This window comes from Protopterus annectens, chromosome 1.part0 (assembly GCF_019279795.1).
Source record: "Protopterus annectens isolate FY-2018-M chromosome 1.part0, PAN1.0, whole genome shotgun sequence".
Lineage (NCBI taxonomy): Eukaryota > Metazoa > Chordata > Ceratodontiformes > Protopteridae > Protopterus > Protopterus annectens.
In genome coordinates this window covers 519,944,367-519,962,529 of record NC_056725.1, presented here as the reverse complement: position 1 = coordinate 519,962,529, position 18,163 = coordinate 519,944,367, and the positions used below count along the sequence as shown (strand labels likewise).

Here is an 18,163-nt window from a genome sequence, read left to right as displayed (position 1 = left end):
AAGCCAGCTCCAGATGAGGACTTAGAGCAGCTCAAAACAAAAGACAGCTCATTCTTACCCAGGTGAATGCAAGCTAGTAAGAAGCAAACCCCAAATACCACAGCTAGGTGTCACATTCAAAACACCCTCCTGGTCAAGGAGATGGCTTTCTGCCTCCACTGTTGACAATAGCAGACAATACTGGGTTTAATCTCCAATTGCTTAGTTTTCTTTTTTGACATACATTGACAGAAATGGACCCCATTCCTAAGTCAGGGAATAATGAAAAGTTCATGAAATCAGCACTGCTTCAGTCCTTGAGATTAGCCAAGAGTGCTCTTCTCAGCACCCATAATGTGCCCAGAACTGCCTCCTTCTGTAGTTAACACTGGTTTAAATATATTGGTAGCATATTTAAGTACTATTGTGAATTAATTTTTATTAGTTTGGTCGACCCTACTACTAAAGAAAGTGTTTGGACATCTTTCTTCCACATTGCTTGCATTTCTGACTGCAAATCCAGGTATTTTAAGACTTTATAGTGTCTTGCGTACTATGAGACACAATAACTGGGTGTAGCAATTTCAGTTATCAATGCTACTTTTTTTGTTTTTTTTCCTACAGCTACTATATCGTGTTTCCATGTACTTATTTTTTTGAACGGTTGGTAATGGGTGATCAACATGTGATATAAAACATCATCACTGTCAACAACACTTTGTGGTTCATTTCTTCAATGCTTCTCAGCTGCTTCTGTACTGTAGTGTTTGCACAATTCCCAATGCAACAGTCTTGCCACATTATTGCACCTTTCAGTATACAGACCACCAGCAGAGTGCATCACATCCATCAATGAGATATGTAACCGTTTCTGCTTCTGTTTTACATAACGCGCATTTGTCGGTTTTCCCACTTTTTCAATGGACTTTGTATTTTAATGTGTATGTAGCCCACTAGGTAACAACTTGAACTGTTGGGACCAGCTAGAGTGAGTCCTGAAATACAAAGACTAAACGGCTGAAAGATCAGACTTATTTATACTAAAGCAGAGATGCCATTTCTTGGAATATTCTCTTTTCTCCAAATTATTATGATCTCCAATTTTGTATACATAAGCTTAGACTGTGCAAGGGCGCCTTGCCCCTCTTCCAAAAAATTGTTTTAAGAGAAGAGCAATCTTCAGATTCGCTCTTCTCCTTTGTTTTTTTTCCCCTCAGTATGTCAGTACCCAGCATTTCAAGTGCCAACATTTCAGTAGGGAGCCAGCCCACTGTCTTGGCCATCCATTATTAGCCTTTCACCGTTTGATGTCAATTCCCTTCTGAACTATTCCTGTGCCAAATCTTGGTGAATATCCACACATTATACATATGTGCAGATACATCTATATCAATCACCATTTGAAAAAAAAATACGAAAGGCTTAAAACTGAGGGATGTCCAGACATGAGAACCTTAGCATTATTAAAGCTGAAGACCACAGCTACTTTGCCTCTGGGCAAAGGGGTATATGGGAAAATAACATACAAACACACGTTTAGCTACCCGTATGCCTATATTATACCCAAACAGCACAACTGTGTATTGAACTTATCAGTAAGGTTACTGCTGCAATAGTCATAATAGTGGAGACTTCTACCACAGAGGGTCCAATATCTGGCCCTACTTCCAGAGCTTAGCACCATCCTTACTCTCAGATTGAATATATCTGCATCTGTGGGGTTATTTGCTAATTCCTGCAAAAAACAGGATAGCCACTCATGTCTGCCACCTTAATTTATTCTTGTCCATGAAATGAAGAGTAAGAGTAGCCATTATGACTCCTGGACCCACTCATATTGCTGAGAAGTCCCTATAAAAACTCTCTTCATAGGGCTGTGTGCTGTGAAGGCAAAAAGACTTTGAGGACATATGTCCTCCTCTAAGCTCTCAGAGCCAAAAAAAAAAAAAAAAAAAGAACTTAGAAAAGTGTGCGTGGGGGGGGGGGGGAGGTAACTGCTACCCACACCATCCATAGAAAGCCTAAAACCCAGAAAATGAGAGAAGGTGGGTTGGAAACAGGACTGCAACAGTGACCTTTTTCAAACATTTATTACAAGAGGCTCCTTGCACAACTGTATTACATTCATCATATGGGATAATACTGTAGTAGGTACAACCATTGAAGAATTCCCAGAGCTAACATCTATTAGATGGTGGCAGACTTCCTGACAGACACTGCAACAAGCTCTACAGAATGACTGTGGTGAACTTGACCCAGTTTGTTGACAGAATGCAAATTTGTAACAAGTGAAACATGTGGGGACAGAAGACTAAGTAGCAGCTTCCAGGATGCAGTTAGTCAAGCCTCTAGATACACTGCACTACAACCTATCATATAACCTATCATATCTAAGTGTCATGCAGAATAATAAAAAAAATAATGAGACAGACATATGTAGATGGTTTATCTGAAAACTGGTTTTCCATTCCCTTTTAGCTATAAAGGGCACAAACAGTAGATCTTATCTTGAATTATTTATTTGCCTTCCTTGTGCTCATACAGAAAAAGTGCATTTTGCCTCATCATTGTCTGTTCTACTGATTTACTTGCTCAGAATTCATTATCTAGCTAGCTGTTGGATAAAGTAGTGTGTTTTTAAATCAACAGGACAGTGGAGTTTCCATCTAGTGCACTGGGAGGTAGCCTGGTCTGTTTATGTTGGAGAAACACTTGAGATTTTGGCATGTAGTTTTACTAGCTGTAGGACTTATTAATCAGCTTATCATGCTTTTAGTGCCTTTATAAATTCCATACAATTGACTGGCTCTTGGCTCATTTATATAAAGTGAAATACTTTTACTGAATAATCATATTTTTATAAGCTATTTAAAGTACACACTGCTGTATCTGTATCTTTACATTTGTTTGTAGTAGCATTTCACTCCGAACACACCTTTACTATGCTTTTACGTTAGGAGGACTGGGATTATGCACTTAGTGGCAGTAGGTGTTTACCTGATCTATCTGAGCTGGGAAGCACACAGAATGGCGCCAAGTATTTTTTGCACTTCTCTTGTATACTGTGACTGTACTTTAGCAGTTTAAAAAAACACTGCACTGTCTGCTACTGCTTTAAGTGGTTAATTGCAATGTATTAGAGTGTATCTGCTAGTTGTAGGACTGTTGTATGTAGTTTGTATGGTCTTCCTACACTTGGACTCCAAACCAGCTGTTCTACATTAAGGTGTTTTTCTGTGCCCTTGTGGCAGAAGTATGCTGATCTAACTTGTCTGAGTTGCGGATTGCTGGTGGAAGGATTATTGTGCGTTTTCCCAATTGGTAGTTAGCTTAAAACTTGTTTCTCTTTGCTCGTATTTAAGCCTCACTTTTGTGCAGTGCTGCTCTAAATGCTGAGGCATTTAGCGGTGCCCTGTATGGACGCAAAAGTCTAGAAGCTCAGTTTTTCCCTAAACAGCCGTCAGTGAAACCCTTCCAAGCGCACTGAGCAGCATTGCCTTATTGATTACCCTTTGCCTACACAAAGTATAAGTCCTTCTTGTAGTCTAGGTGCTACAAGCACGGTCCTGTCAAATGAACCCATTCCCTTCCTTAATAAAACGTACAGTAAGAGCCTGCTACCATGGACGTATAGCTTCCCCTTCATCTCTCTGGCTAGAAGACAGACATGGGCGTCTTGAGGCAATGTAGCAATTGTCTCCTGTATACAGACAACCATTTACTCCTGAAACAAACACTTTATGTGAGAAATGTAGTCACACTATGAAATTGGAGGCAAGATTCTCACATAAGGACAAACTGAATGCCAAGCAGGTTGCCAGTACACACACACTTCCCAGAATAAATAAGGACAACACAAACCCACATATGCAGAGGTACTCAAGTAACTTACCAAAAGATCAGAGGCCTCCCAAACAGAAACCACTTGCACACATAATGCAAAAAACAACCACAACACATACAATGCACACGCACACAGACACGCACACAGACAGACACGCACACAGACAGACACGCACACAGACAGACACGCACACAGACAGACACACACACAGACAGACACGCACACAGACAGACACACACACAGACAGACACACACACACATACAGACACACACACACATACAGACACACACACACACACAGACACACACACACACATACAGACACACACATACAGAAACACACACATACAGAAACACACACATACAGAAACACACGTGTCTCAACAAATAAGCTCATAAGGCGTAACACCACAAAACCTAATGTAATGGTCGAGGTGACTCCACTTTGAGACACTCGGATGTTCCCCTCACCAGACTGGATAAGGAGTGGGTTACAATTAGCTGCCTGTCAGGTGCTAGGATCCATCAAATTACTTAAGCACTGAAATCACTCAACCACAATACCAGCAAGACTCCGTCATAGTTCATGGGAGGGTGAATGACTTCAGACATACCTCACTAGACTACATGAAGAGACATGACTTGAACTCTCAGACTGTGTGTCACAGGCAGGTAAAAGCCAAGCCTTAAGCATCATTCTACCTTCTCCAAGGATGATGCCACAATACAAACAAAAAATGATTGACTAACAATTGTAATAACTTCTGGTGCCAGTCCAAGGGGATCCACTATCTGTCAGCCTGGGAAGACCTGGTCGACAGGCCAGGCTGCTTTGCCGAGATGGTCTGCACCTGTTTCCTCTAGGATTTGGATACTGGCAAAGGCATTAGGCACCCTTACTGTGCCTTTTTTTGGCAGTGTCAAAATAACAGACCTCACAACATAACAGAATCCTCTCTAGATAAAGTCAAGGTACTGCTGCTTAATGCTAGGAGTCTAAGCAAGAAACTCCACTGCCTGGAAGCACTCCTTACTTTGGAAAATGGTGAAGTCTGTGCGGTCACAGAGACGTGGTTCAAAGGCTCGGAAAGCACCCTGGCCATACAGGGCTAAAATGCCTTCCATACATTCAGACCACAAACTGAGCATAAAAGAATCAGAGGAGGAGGTGTATCCATCTTCATTAAGGAAATTGCACCTCTAGACTGGTAAAACAATACAACTCTCTTGAGCTACTCCATGTCCAATTAACTACAGGCAAAGTCCCCACCATACCTGGACTTACTGGAGTCACTTGCCATACAGCCCAACACCTTACTTAGGGTGATTTTAATTATCTTACCAATGACTGGGAAACATACATAACCACAAACATGCTGGCTAGAGGTTCTTGGACTTTGTCAATGCAAATGCTCTGAACAGCTAGTCAGCACACCCACAAGAGGGTCAAATGTCCCAAACATAGTCACAGTACTCACTAACAATGGGGGAGCATTGCCCCCCCCCCCCACCATGTGATGTCCTCCTTGGTAAGATTGGACCATAAATCAGTCTCATTTGATGTAATTAAGACCAGAAACCCCATCAAGATCAAAAATGCTTAAGAACTTTTCAAAGACAAATTACTCTCTACTAAATGATGCGAACATGCGAGATGTGAATTTTTGCTGCTTTTGCTCTACTAAATGATGGTATAAGTAGTTTCAAAGTCCCTCAAATGCAGATAATATGGGCTCCTATGCAAAGGCGTACACCAATGCCCTCTATAACCAATTAAGCAGCTGTACACAATCAGATATACTTGACTGGCTTAAAATCAGGTGTTGCTGAAAAAATAAGCCACCATGGTGGACCCCTAGTATAAACAGGCTACACAAGGAAAGAAACCAATGTCCAAGAACGAGAGAGGACTGGTTCAGCAAAGAAAGAAATCCCTCTCTAGCATAAACAAACAAACTGGAGATCTTGTCAAGTCCTCCAAAGCTAATTATGAAGTAAAAACAGCCTCCCTAGCTAAGGCTAATCACAAGGAATTCTTTAAATACATCCAAAAACTAAAATGGAATACCCAGCTATGCACTGAACTGGTTGTGGATGGCACCACCTGACGTAATAGCCAATCTGCTAGCTGACAGATTTGGAGCAAACTTCACCTCCCCCTGTCCCCTCCTGTCATTCCCCCAAAGTATATTTGCCACCATTCCTCAGCCTATTATCTTAAAAGAGAGCCGATTATCTCAGCACTCTACGAGGCCAAAAACACAGCATCAAAGGGATCAGACAATATCAAATGTTGCCTTTTAAGCAACTTAAAACATGACCTAGCAGACCCCACTTGGATCCCTGTTTAACCACAGCCTGTGAATTGGCTATGTTCCAGCAGAAGGGAAGACAGCAACAGTAATCCTCTGCACAAAGGGGGGCCCCATCAACCAACCCTAGGAATTATAGGCCCATAAGATTGATTAGCCTCATCTGAGAGGCCATGTAAAGAATCATTATGAACCTTATTAAAAAGGACATAGGCAATCTCCAAACTCTGGACCCAAACCCGTTCAAATTCATTAAAGATAGATCATGCCTGTTGAACACAAATGACTTCTTCAAGAAAGTCACCAATGCCCTGGATGAAATGACCGTGCATACCACCTATCTTGACCTATCCAAGGCATTTAACAAATCCCCCCCGAGTATTAGAGAAACGCTATCAAGTGGGAATTAACCCCTATATTACCAGATGGGTAGCCAACTGGCTCACTGACAGGACACATACTGTCAAAGTGGGTGACTTCATCTCTAGCAAAAGATCAGTTACCAGTGGTGTAACACAGTGTTCTGTGCTGAGCCCCTTACTGTTCAGAATTTTTTGAGCCCCTTACTGTTCAGAATTTTTTTCTCAGAAGTCCAGGCTAACTTGGATGGCCTGTGGCTAACACGTTCACTGACAATTGCAAACTGGGAGCAATCGCTGAGTCCCCCAACAATGTTGATATAAACTGGCAGGGTTAACACAGACAAAGCCACGGATTAAAGCTAAATGCAAAAAAATGCATTATTATTTCCCTTTGGGAAAGCTGACATCCCTGCTAATTACATTATAGACTGCATTCCCCATCCAAGAGTAGACCCAATGGTACGTGATCTGGGTACTCAGGTTAATAGCAATCTAAACTTTGACCATCACATATGGTCACATATCCATGGTAGTAAGGAAATCTCTCTGTGTGGCACATGTTATAAATAAAGGCATTGCACCTAGATCTAAGTATGTTATAATTCCATTATACGTGGCGCTCATCAGACCAATAATTGAGTATAATGCTCCCTTTTGCATGCACCTACACCTGCAACTGGAGAGACCCCAGAGGTTTCTCACCAAGAAATTACAGGTTACACAAAACAAATCTTATGCAGACAGAATGAAAGCCCTGTCACTGTACTCCGTCTCTTAGAGGTTGCTAAGGGAGGACCTGTGCCTAGCTTACAGGGCAGTCTCTGACCCAGCCCTAATGGAAATGCTACACATTCGTAAATCAAATTGTAAGAGGGTCACTCGCTCCAGGGATCTTAATCTAGCCTCTGACCTGAACAGGTCATGATGGAGAGACAGATACATCTCCCGGAGACCCACTTCTCTGAAACAAGCTTCCAATTTATGTGGAACAGAGCCCCTCGCTGATCCTCTTCAAACGCAACTTAGATCAATGGATGGGTGACCACAAATGCACTCCTGGGGTGGCACCCATGTCCCTCTTGGATAGAGGAAGTCAGTATGAACTATCATAGACCCTTAGCTCTGTGAACTTCACTCACATAACCACCACTTGGGGAAAATTGGGATAAATATGGTTAGGCTTGTAAGGTTATAGGGGCGTTAGCACTTAATTGTCATGCTCAAACAATTTGTCTGTTGCACACTGACATCCATGGAATGAGAGCTTTTTCTGCCTTTATCTTTGGATTTGGAAAGGATGCTAGCAACTTCATAGATGGATTCCCTTCAAAAACTGTTTTTTAGCAGATGGCCATGAGGCCAAAGAGTTTGGTGTGCAGGGCACAAGTTTAAAGGCCAACAGGGCTGAAAGTTGTACCCTCACCAAGGCATACACTAGTCCACCTCAATACTGGATGATTGCCAAATTCTGGTAATAAGGGCCACACAGGTAAAAAAACGCACTCTCCAAAGCTAAGAATACAGCATCCATGGGACCAGATGACATCCTGGGCTGTGTACTGCATGAACTACAAAATTAATTGGCACCTCATCTAAGTGTCATGTTTAATCATAGCCTCACCTCAGGCTTTGTGCCCACTGAGTGGCGCACAGCTACAGTTATCCCACTCCACAAGGGGGATCCACCTTGGATCCTGGGAACTACTGCCCCATCAATCTGACGAGCCTGATCTGCAAGGCCATGGAACGTATTATCATGGAACTTATAAACAAAGACATTGGTAACCTTCAAACACTGGACCCAACCCAGTTTGGGTTCGTGAAGGGCCGATTTTGTCTCCTGAACCTGACTGACTTCTTTGAATCAGTCTCCAGAGCCGTGGGCGAGGGTAAGGCGGTCCACACAGCCTATCTTGACCTCGCCAAGGCCTTTGTACCATCCCCCACTCTGGAATCAAGATAAACTTACTAAGCTGGGCATTAATCCTACGTCACTCGATGGGTTGCCAACTGGCTCAGTGACAGAACCCACACTGTAAAAGTAGCTGACTCCAAATCCAGCTCCAGACAAGTGACATGTGGAGTACCTCAGGGTTCAGTCCTGGCACCGCTCTTGTTTGGCATCTACTTCTATGAAGTACAGGTCAACACTAAGGGACTCTGGCTAACAAAGTTCGCAGATGACTGCAAACTGGGAGCCATTACTGAATACCCAAATGATGTGGATATTCTATACAGAAGCAGATGCTTGGTGCCAGAGCCAAGCAATTTATATTTATCCCCTTTGGGAAAAAACATGTAGCCGTGAATTACCACATAAGTGGCAGTACACTAAACACCGAAAGTGTGATAAGAGACTTAGGGACATAGGTGGACAGTGGTCTCACCTTCGATAAACACATCGCCACAAAAGTCAGGAAATCCTTCTATGTGGCACACCTCATCACTAAGGGCTTTTCACCCAGAAAAAAGGAGGTCATTGTCCCACTGTACTCATCCCTCATTAGACCCATTATAGAGTACAACGCCCCGTTTGGTATGTACCTCTCAAGACATCTGCAACAACTGGGAAGGCCGCAGAAATACTTCACTAAAAATCACAGGCCTAAAGCAGATGCCCTATGCTGACCGCCTTAAACTCCAGCTATACTCTGTCGCATATCGTCTACTCAGAGGTGATCTCTGCTTAACATACAAGGCCATGTCAAACCCAGAGCTGTTGGTCATGCTACACTTAAAGAAATCCCAATCCCTCAGAGACACGCTCCAGGGATCTAAACCTTGTCATCACAATAAACAAAACATGCTGGACGGATAGGTTCCTGACCCAGAGACTCCCCAGACTCTGGAATAGACTGCCCATACATGTCAAGCAGAGCGTCTCTTTGGCCTACTTCAAAAGGAACCTTGATGATTGGATGGGAGAAAGGAAATTCACCCTGGGGATCACATCAGTCGCCCTGCTATACAGGGGTCCAAGGAAGTAAATAGTGTGGGAAGAAATATCCAGGGAATTATTATGGCCAGGCTTGTACAGGCCCTAGGGCCGATAGCCTAGTACCACAACCTATGAACCTGACCTGTACAGTTCTGACAATACAGCGGAAATGAGGGCACTAGTTTAAGGCTAGGGTTCTGAGTCTTCCTTTGACACCACAGGGAGAATTTTCTGTATTTAGCATAGTAAGACTTCCTATTAACACACTTCCCCAGCCTTATGCATAATGTTTAGGATGGGTTTTGAGCACAGTTGTACAGAGTCAAAAGATTCTCACACAGAGGCAGAATGTAAGAATTATTCCCTGCCATTTCTATCATGAGAGAACACCAGTGATGCCAGAGTCAAAAGAGTGATATTAGAATCATCACTGACCCCACTTCTCTCTGCCTTTTGGAATGTTCTGGGAGTAGGGGGGATTCAGAGAGTAAGAATATAGAAACAGATGAGCCCAAATAAAGGAAATGGAATCTCATGCCCAATCTTCTTTCTGAGCTGCTCTGAAACAGAAATTTTACAGCTGGCCAGAGAAACAGAGACCTACATCACACCTTTGTACTAGTTCCATGAATACATCCCTGTCCAGTATCCATTTGTGGAGATGCGCTTCTGTTCTACAGGGAAAGCCTGGGCTGCAGAAGGCCTTGATTAATATGCCTGACTCTAGCCCAGAAGGATAAAGCCCTTACTGCTCCTCAGATGTCCTGGATTCAATTAGCAGCATAGGCGCTGTGGGGATTGGATGGGGAGAATGGGATTGAGTGGCTGATGCTGCCTGGGGGAGGGAGTCTGTTTAGGCTCACTGCAACAGCAGCATTAAAAGCCATGTAAGCTCTGCGCTTGAAAAGGTATACCACATGGGTTGGAGGTTGCACATCAGCACAAGCAGAAATGCACCTCCTGTAGACAGCAAATGCAGAGCTCACACAGCTACCATGGGGTGGCAAAGAGTTAGGGGCAAACTCTCCTACAGCAGTACAATGCTGCACCATCTCATCGGCCCCATATGTGGACCAGGTCAAGCCTGGGGAAGGCTTAGGGGAGTCCTGTAGACCCAGTGACCAATGAGAGGAGCAGGTAACAAAAAATACATACGTACATACATAAATAAACCTGACTCTAAGGCTAACTCCCATACTCTGTATGCAGGCTGACAGTGAAGAGAGAGAGTTCCCACTGATTGCTTATGTACCATACCACTGTGACTGTCTAATCAGATGCAGGATTATCTGGCTTCCAAATGGGCTTTGGAACATTGACTGCAATTGCATTTTTATTGAATTACTTAACTGTAAACTGCTTTTTCATATTGAGAGTTGTACTTTCGGTTTGTGATTGCTCTATCTGTGCATTTTTTGTGAGGTTTCTGTGTTCTAGTCAGGTAGCATATTCTGGATATAGGCCTGCTGTTATCCAGGCCTGGTTGTTTTTCTTGTTGAGTTTCCTGCGTTTCTGGCAGCCATCTTCTTTTGGTAGTGTCTTGTCTTAACTGTTAGTGAGAGCAACAGGGTTGCCTGACCTTCTCTAGCATGAATGATTGGTTGAAAGAAGGGGCTTGCAGGACTGGGTAGTAATTTGAGCTTCTAGAGATTCTTCCATCTTTCCTGGTATTTAAACCCTGTGTCTGCAGGGAGCTGTGCTTTTTTTTATCAGGCTGAGGAGTGGTGATTCATCATAAGGTTCATAGGTGGGTACTAGGCTAATGGTCCTGAAGCCTTTACAAGCCTAGCCCATAGAAGTGACCTGGCATTGTGACGACCAACGTTAAATAATTCAGTCACTGTGACAAGGCAGAAATTCCCTGAGGCTCCAAGAGCACAATAATTTTTTTTCTTACATTTATTTCACTGAATTGCACTTCTTATCGCTTACAGTTGTGCTATACAGCTAATCTACTATATTCTGCACGGTTATAAAGCTTTTTTATCGTTTCACTGCATTTTTGTCCTGTTTTATACTGTTTTAACTGTATTTATATTGCTAGATAGTGTTTCACTACTGTACTTGCATTTTTATTGAATTACTTTAACTGTAAAATGTTTTTTCATACTGAGAGTTGTATTTTTTGTTTATGAGTGCGCTGTGCTTTTCTGTGCATTTTTTATGAGGTTTCTGTGTTCTAGTCAGGTAATATAGTCTGGATAGAGGTCTGCTGTTATCCAGGCCTGGTTGTTTTGCTTGTTGAGTTTCTGCCAGCCATCTTATGCTGGTAGTGACTTGTTTTCTCTGTTCGTGAAAGTAACAGGGCTGGTTGACCTTCTCTAGCACAAGTGATTGGTTGACAGAACAGGGGCTAGCAGGACTGGGTAGTAATTAGAGCTTCTAGATTCTTCCATCTTTTCTGGTACTTAAACCACGTGTTTGCAGAGTGTTGCGCATGTTTGCTCGTTGTGCACTGCCGCTGCACTGTTTTAACCCATTGTGAGGTATCTCAGTTGCATTTTTTTCCTTACCAGCACTCCTGTGTAACTGATGCCCTCCCTTGCAACTACTGTGATTACCCAGCCCTACTCACACCTATAGGTACTCTGTTCTGATAGTACCCACTTTACCATCCTCTCTCTTCCAGAGATTCTGACAACCATGGACAGAATTTCCTGTGGTTTTTCCTGCTCATCTTGTTGATATGGGCATCCTGAGACACTGTAGCAACTGCCTTATATACATGGATAACCCTCTTCTTTTACCGCCTAGGAACACAATATGTGAGAGATGCAATTACATTAAGAACCTAGAATCCTTGCTGTCGCAATCACAAGCCAGTACATCTGGCACTGAGAAGTTTGTCTGCACAAGCACCACACCTCTACTACCACCCACACCTATATGGTACATTCCTAGATATGTGGAGGTTCTCAACAAAAACATACCTAAACAAGAGAGACCTCTGAGGCAAAAGCACACACGCTCATCACAACTCACCACACCAAGTACCACACACAGTACACATGCCTGTCTCTCAGCCTCTAAGGCCTAGCTACAAACCCAACATACTAGTAATAGGAGACTATCGTGAGACACACAGATGTGCCCCTCAGCAGGCTAGACAAGGGGAAAGTCAAGGTAAGTTGCTTGTCAGGTGCCAGAATCCACCATATAGGTTCATAGGTTGGTACTGGGCTATCTGCCCGAAGGCCCAGCCACGTTGTGCAGTATTCACCGCCCCTTTAGTAGTTCCCTAGACCCTTGTACTAGCAAGCTAGTACCCTTGGCCCCTATCTAGTAGTGCTGTTGGTGTGATCCCCGGTGTGAACTTTGTTACCCATCCACTCATCAAGGTTCCTCTTGAAGAGTGATAGTGAGGGGCTCTGTCTTATGTAGATCGGGACCCTGTTCCATAGTAAGGGAAGTCTCTGCAAAGGGAATCTATCCCTCCAGCATGTTCTATTCATTGTTGTGTTGAGGTTTATATCCCTAGAGCGTGTAGCGCGAGTAGATTTGGTTTTGCTAAGATGGAGCATGTTCAACAATTCTGGGTTGGACATGGCTCTGTACGTTAGACAGAGATCGCCTCTGAGAAAGCGGTATGCAACAGAGAACAGACTTAGCTTTTTCAATCGTGCTGCATAGGGCAACTGTTTGTGGCCAGTAATCCTCTTGGTTAGGTACCTCTGTGGTCTCTCCAGCTGCTGGAGATGTCTAGCCAGGTACATTCCAATTGGTGCATTGTACTCAATAATGGGTCCGATGAGGGAAGAGTAGAGGGTCACCATTACATCTTTAGATCTTGATGCAAACCCTTTCGTGATCAGATGGGTCACATAGAAGGATTTTCTAACCACTTTGGCAACATGGTTATCAAAGGTAAGCTGACTATCTACTTGGGTCCCTAGATCCCTTATTTCTTCTTCATATTTCAGGGGATTACCTCCTATGTTGTAGTTTGCGGTACTCTTTTTCCAAAGGGGATTACTACGCATTTTTTTTGCATTTAGCTTGAGATCATGGCTTTGACACCATGCTTCAGTCTCATTTAGGCCCTTCTGGAGAATCTCCATGTCAGCCGGAGACTCTATTATAGCACCCAGTTTGCAGTCGTCCACAAACTTAGTCAGCCACAGACCTTCCATGCTTGCCTGTACTTCTGAGAAGTATATGCCAAACAGGAGGGGCCCCAGGACAGACACTTGTTACTATTCTAGATTCGGACATAGATCCCGCTACTCTTACTTTATGGGATCTGTCTGACAGCCAGTTTGTGATCCATCTTGTGACGTAAGGGTTTATGCCCAGGCTGGTGAGCTTATCAATAATACCTGAATGGGGAATGGTGTAAAATGCTTTAGCAAGGTCAAGGTAAGCCGTGTGTACCTCCTTTCCCTTATCTATAGCCTGAGTAACTGTCTCAAAGAAATCTACCAGGTTCAGGAGGCATGATCTGCCCTTGACGAAGCTGAACTGTGTGGAGTCCAGCGACTGGAGGTTCCCAATCTCTCCATTTATGAGTTCCATAATGATTCGCTCCATAGCCTTACAGATCAGACTGGTCAGGCTTATTGGTCGGTAGTTCCCAGGGTCAGTTGTGGCCCCACCCCTGTGTAGCAGGACCACCGTTGCCGTGCGCCATTCTATGGGCACATATCCTGTGGAGAGGCTGAGATTGAACAGGGTATTAAGATGCGGGGTTAATTCCTTTTGGAGCTCACGTACGACACAGCCTGGGACACCATCTGGTCCCATGAAGGCATTGTTTTTAGCTTTAGATAGAGCCTTGTTAACCAACGTATCCGTGATAATTGGACTTACACAATCCCCTGGAATGGTAATAGGCCCTGTAGGTGGTGAGGGGGGGGGGGGGGTTTGCATTGAACCTGTCAGCCAAGATGTTGGCAATGTCAGAAGGGTCAGTGTATTTTGTTCCATTTTGTACTAGCTCAGAACAGACCTGAGCGTTGCCATTTAGGTTTTTGACGTAGCCATAGAAGGCCTTATGGTTATCCTTGGCAACTTTCTTTTCAAAATTAGCTTTAGTTGACTTGATGAGGGCCCTCAATTTCTTACTAATGCTGATCAGGGATGATTTTTCTACTTGAGATTTGGCCCTTTTTTGTATAAGTCTCCTCCTTTTATTGTAAAGTTTGCTTATGGCCGGGTTCCACCAGACTGGTTTCTTCTTGCTTGAGGAAGGAGTCTTGGTTTTATTTGGGATAGCATGGTCCATGCAATCCTGAAGATGCATATAGAGTGCCTTGGTGTAGGATTCCGCATCCTGGATATCATTATCCTTCTGCAAGGGAACAGTGAAGCTTTCCACTTCGGATGCAAGTAGTTTGAAGTTTGCTTTGGAAAGATTTTTGACTATGGTTTCTTTGACTGGGGGAGGTGGAGGGGTGAGGATGTCCAGAGTTATCAGTTTGTGGTCGGATCTGACCAAGGAGGGAGTGATAACGGGTGTGGTACAATGGGCACCCATATTTGTGATGATTAAATCCAATATGTTGCCCCCTCTAGTAGAGGAACATACTAGTTGTTCAAGGGCATTTGAATTTATAAATTCTATGAATCGCTGAGCATAGGAGTTGGAACATTGGTAGTTCGCCCAGTCTATACCAGGGTAGTTGAAATCACCCAAGATTATGGTGCTGGGTAGGACCTTTATATTTTCCAATGTCTCAAGGAATGCAGAGTGTGCATCTTGGGACATGGTGGGCGATCTATAACCGGCTACGACTTGAAATGTGGTTTTGCCTGCTGATAGTTGCGCATGGATGATCTCTAGGCCATCATGCTGCGCTACTAACCTGGAGATATGGGTATCCTTGATGAATATGGATACACCTCCGCCCTTAGTACTGCGATCCGGTAACTGAGGCAGAAAGGTATGATATGAATTGTAACCATGTGTATAACAGATGCATCCTCTTTTAGATGCATTACTGACAATGGCTAAACACTGCAAATGTAACATGTCTTATACAGTACTGCATAATTTGTGAACTACAGAAATGATTATATACGATACCACTACAATGCTGAAATTACAGTCCTGACATTTACTGATGTAAATAGCATGTACACTTTTCTATATTCATTACAAACACCTGCCATTCATCTTACAGTGTTGTATACTGCATGTATGATTTCTTATGTACTCTGTTTAACTGTCTTCTATTGTCTATTTTCTTAGGAGTCCAAGTCATTACTGCAAGGGGACAACCTTGCAAATTCATGTACTCGAGTCTCTCAACAACAGGTACTGTTATGACTCTGTCATAGTCCACGTTGGTGTGAATGACTTGAGGTGTACCTCTCTGGACTATATGAAGAGAGAGACATGACTGAGCTCACGGAGTATGCGTCCCAGTCCGGTATGTCCCTAGCCTTAAGCAGCATCCTACCGTCACCTAGAATGATGCCTCAGTACAAACAGAAAATGACTGACTTTAATTGGCTTAGTTTCTGGTGTCATTCCAAGGGTATCCAGTACCTGACAGCCTGGGAGGACACGACTGACAGACCATGATGCTTTGCCAAAGACGGCCTTCATCTGTCTCTCCTGGGCTTCTGGCAAAGGCCCTTGCCTCCCCCACAGTGCCTTTTTTAAGCAAAGTAACATGAAAAATTCTTCTAAACAAAATGTAGAGGTCATGCAGCTAAACACTATTGAGTCTTAACATGAAACTGCATTCATTGCAAGCATTCCTCGCCCTGGAAGATGCTGACATTTGTGCAGTCACTGAAACCTGGTTCAAAGCTGTGGAAAGCACCCCAGCCTTACCAGGTTACTTGTTCTACCATACGTTCAGACCCCAAACAGAGGTCTACAAAGCCAAAGGAGGTGAAGTTTCAACATTTATCAAAGACATACACAACTCCAGGCTTGTCAAATAGTATGACACACAGGAGACAATCCAGGTGCAGTTAATTGCTGACAAAACACCTATTCAAATCATACCTAGCTACAGACCCCCAACCATGACTCAGGACCACCACTCCACCTATCTGGACTTACTTAAATCCATCAAGATTCAACCCTCTACCCTGATCCTGGGTGACAACCATAAAGTGAAAGAAGTATTCCAGCTCAAACATGAACGCTCACAGATTCCTCAACTTTGTCAATGCCAATGCATTGGATCAGCTAGTCGACACCCTCACAAGAGGTGAAAATGTCCTGGACCTTGTACTAACCAACATGAGTAGCCATTGTTGCACCCCTACAGTGTCATTATCCTTAGTAACATCTGACCATAAAGCAATCACTTTCGAAGTCACCATCCCCCCCCCCCCCCTGCCAGGGTCGAACAAAAAAACTTTTCCAAAGCTGACTACAACCTCCTGAGAGCAGGTATAAGCAGCTTCACAGCCACCATCCCATCCCTTCAGTTGGAACAAGTACTAATGTTCAAACCTACAGCAAAAAACTATATGAGCACCTATATAGCTGCATGGACTCAGCAATACCTGACAGGACCAAGTCATCTTCCTCAAAGAAGAGTAAACTTGTCTGGCAGACAGCAGCAATAAACAGACTATATATAAAAAAGGAAAAAATTGCTGTCCAGGACCAAGGAGGAGTTGGTGCCAAGTTGGAAGCAATCTTTCCTTTCTCTGAAAAAGCAAATAAAATCACTGGTGAAATCCTCAAAGGCCAACACCGAGTCCAAATTGGCCACATCCACTAAGGACAATCACAAGGCCTTCTTTGCATATGTCTGCTATCTCAAAGGTAACTCCCAAATTTGCTCGGAACTGATGGTCAAGAATACCACATACACAAACGCCACAGACATAGCCAACCTGCTGGCAGACAAGTTCAGTGAAAACTTTACCCCCCTGTCCCCCATCAGTAAACCAAGACATCCCCAGCACCTGCCCCCCTCCCCTCATCACTAGGGAGCAGGTTATTAAGGTCTTCTCAAAGGCAAAAAATACAGCCTCCATAGGCCCCAACAACATCCCTGGCTGTGTCCTACATGAACGCAGGCAAGAGGTCTCAGTGCCACTAGGCACCTTATTCAACCAAAGCCTGTGCACCAGCTTCGCCCCAGCAGAATGGAGGACAGCCACTGTCATCCCTCTGCACAAAGGTGGAGCGTCCAGCGACCCCGGCAATTATAGGCCCATCAGCCTAACTAGCCTGATCTGCAAGGCCATGGAACGCATTATCATGGACCTCAAACAAGGACAATGGCAACCTCCAAATGCTTGATCCCACACAGTTTGTTTTTGTCAGAGGGAGATCATGCCGGTTAAACTTGGTCGCCTTCTTCGGAACAGTCACCAAAGCCATGGATGAGGGCAAGAGAGTGCACACCGCCTACCTTGACCTAGCCAAAGCCTTCAACACTATTCCCCACTCAGGCATAATAGATAAACTCTCCCAACTACATGTCAACCCATATGTTACCAGATGGGTAGCTAACGGGCTCACTGATAGAACCCACTCAGTCAAAATGGGGGAAGCCACCTAAAAACCAGTGATCTGTGGCTGACCATGTTTGTAGAAGACTGCAAGCTGGGCACTGTTATAAATTCCCCTAGTGATGTGAACATCCTCCAACAGGGCCTTAACCAAACTAATGACTGGTGCCAGTAGCATGGCCTCAAACTGAATGGCAAGAAATGCATCATTATCCACTTTGGAGAAAATGGTGTCCCACTAATTATCACACTGATAACGTACTAAGCATGTAATCAGTAGTGAGGGAACTGGGCACCCAGGTTG

General features: G+C 43.8%; 1 protein-coding gene across 1 annotated transcript in view; it reads right to left on the bottom strand.

The window, feature by feature from the left end:
• The window catches only part of LOC122789622 (serine/threonine-protein phosphatase 2A 56 kDa regulatory subunit delta isoform-like), a 1,584,804-nt gene that overhangs the window by 1,080,357 nt on the left and 486,284 nt on the right, over nt 1-18,163 (bottom strand). The gene's annotated exons all lie outside the window — the stretch shown is intronic.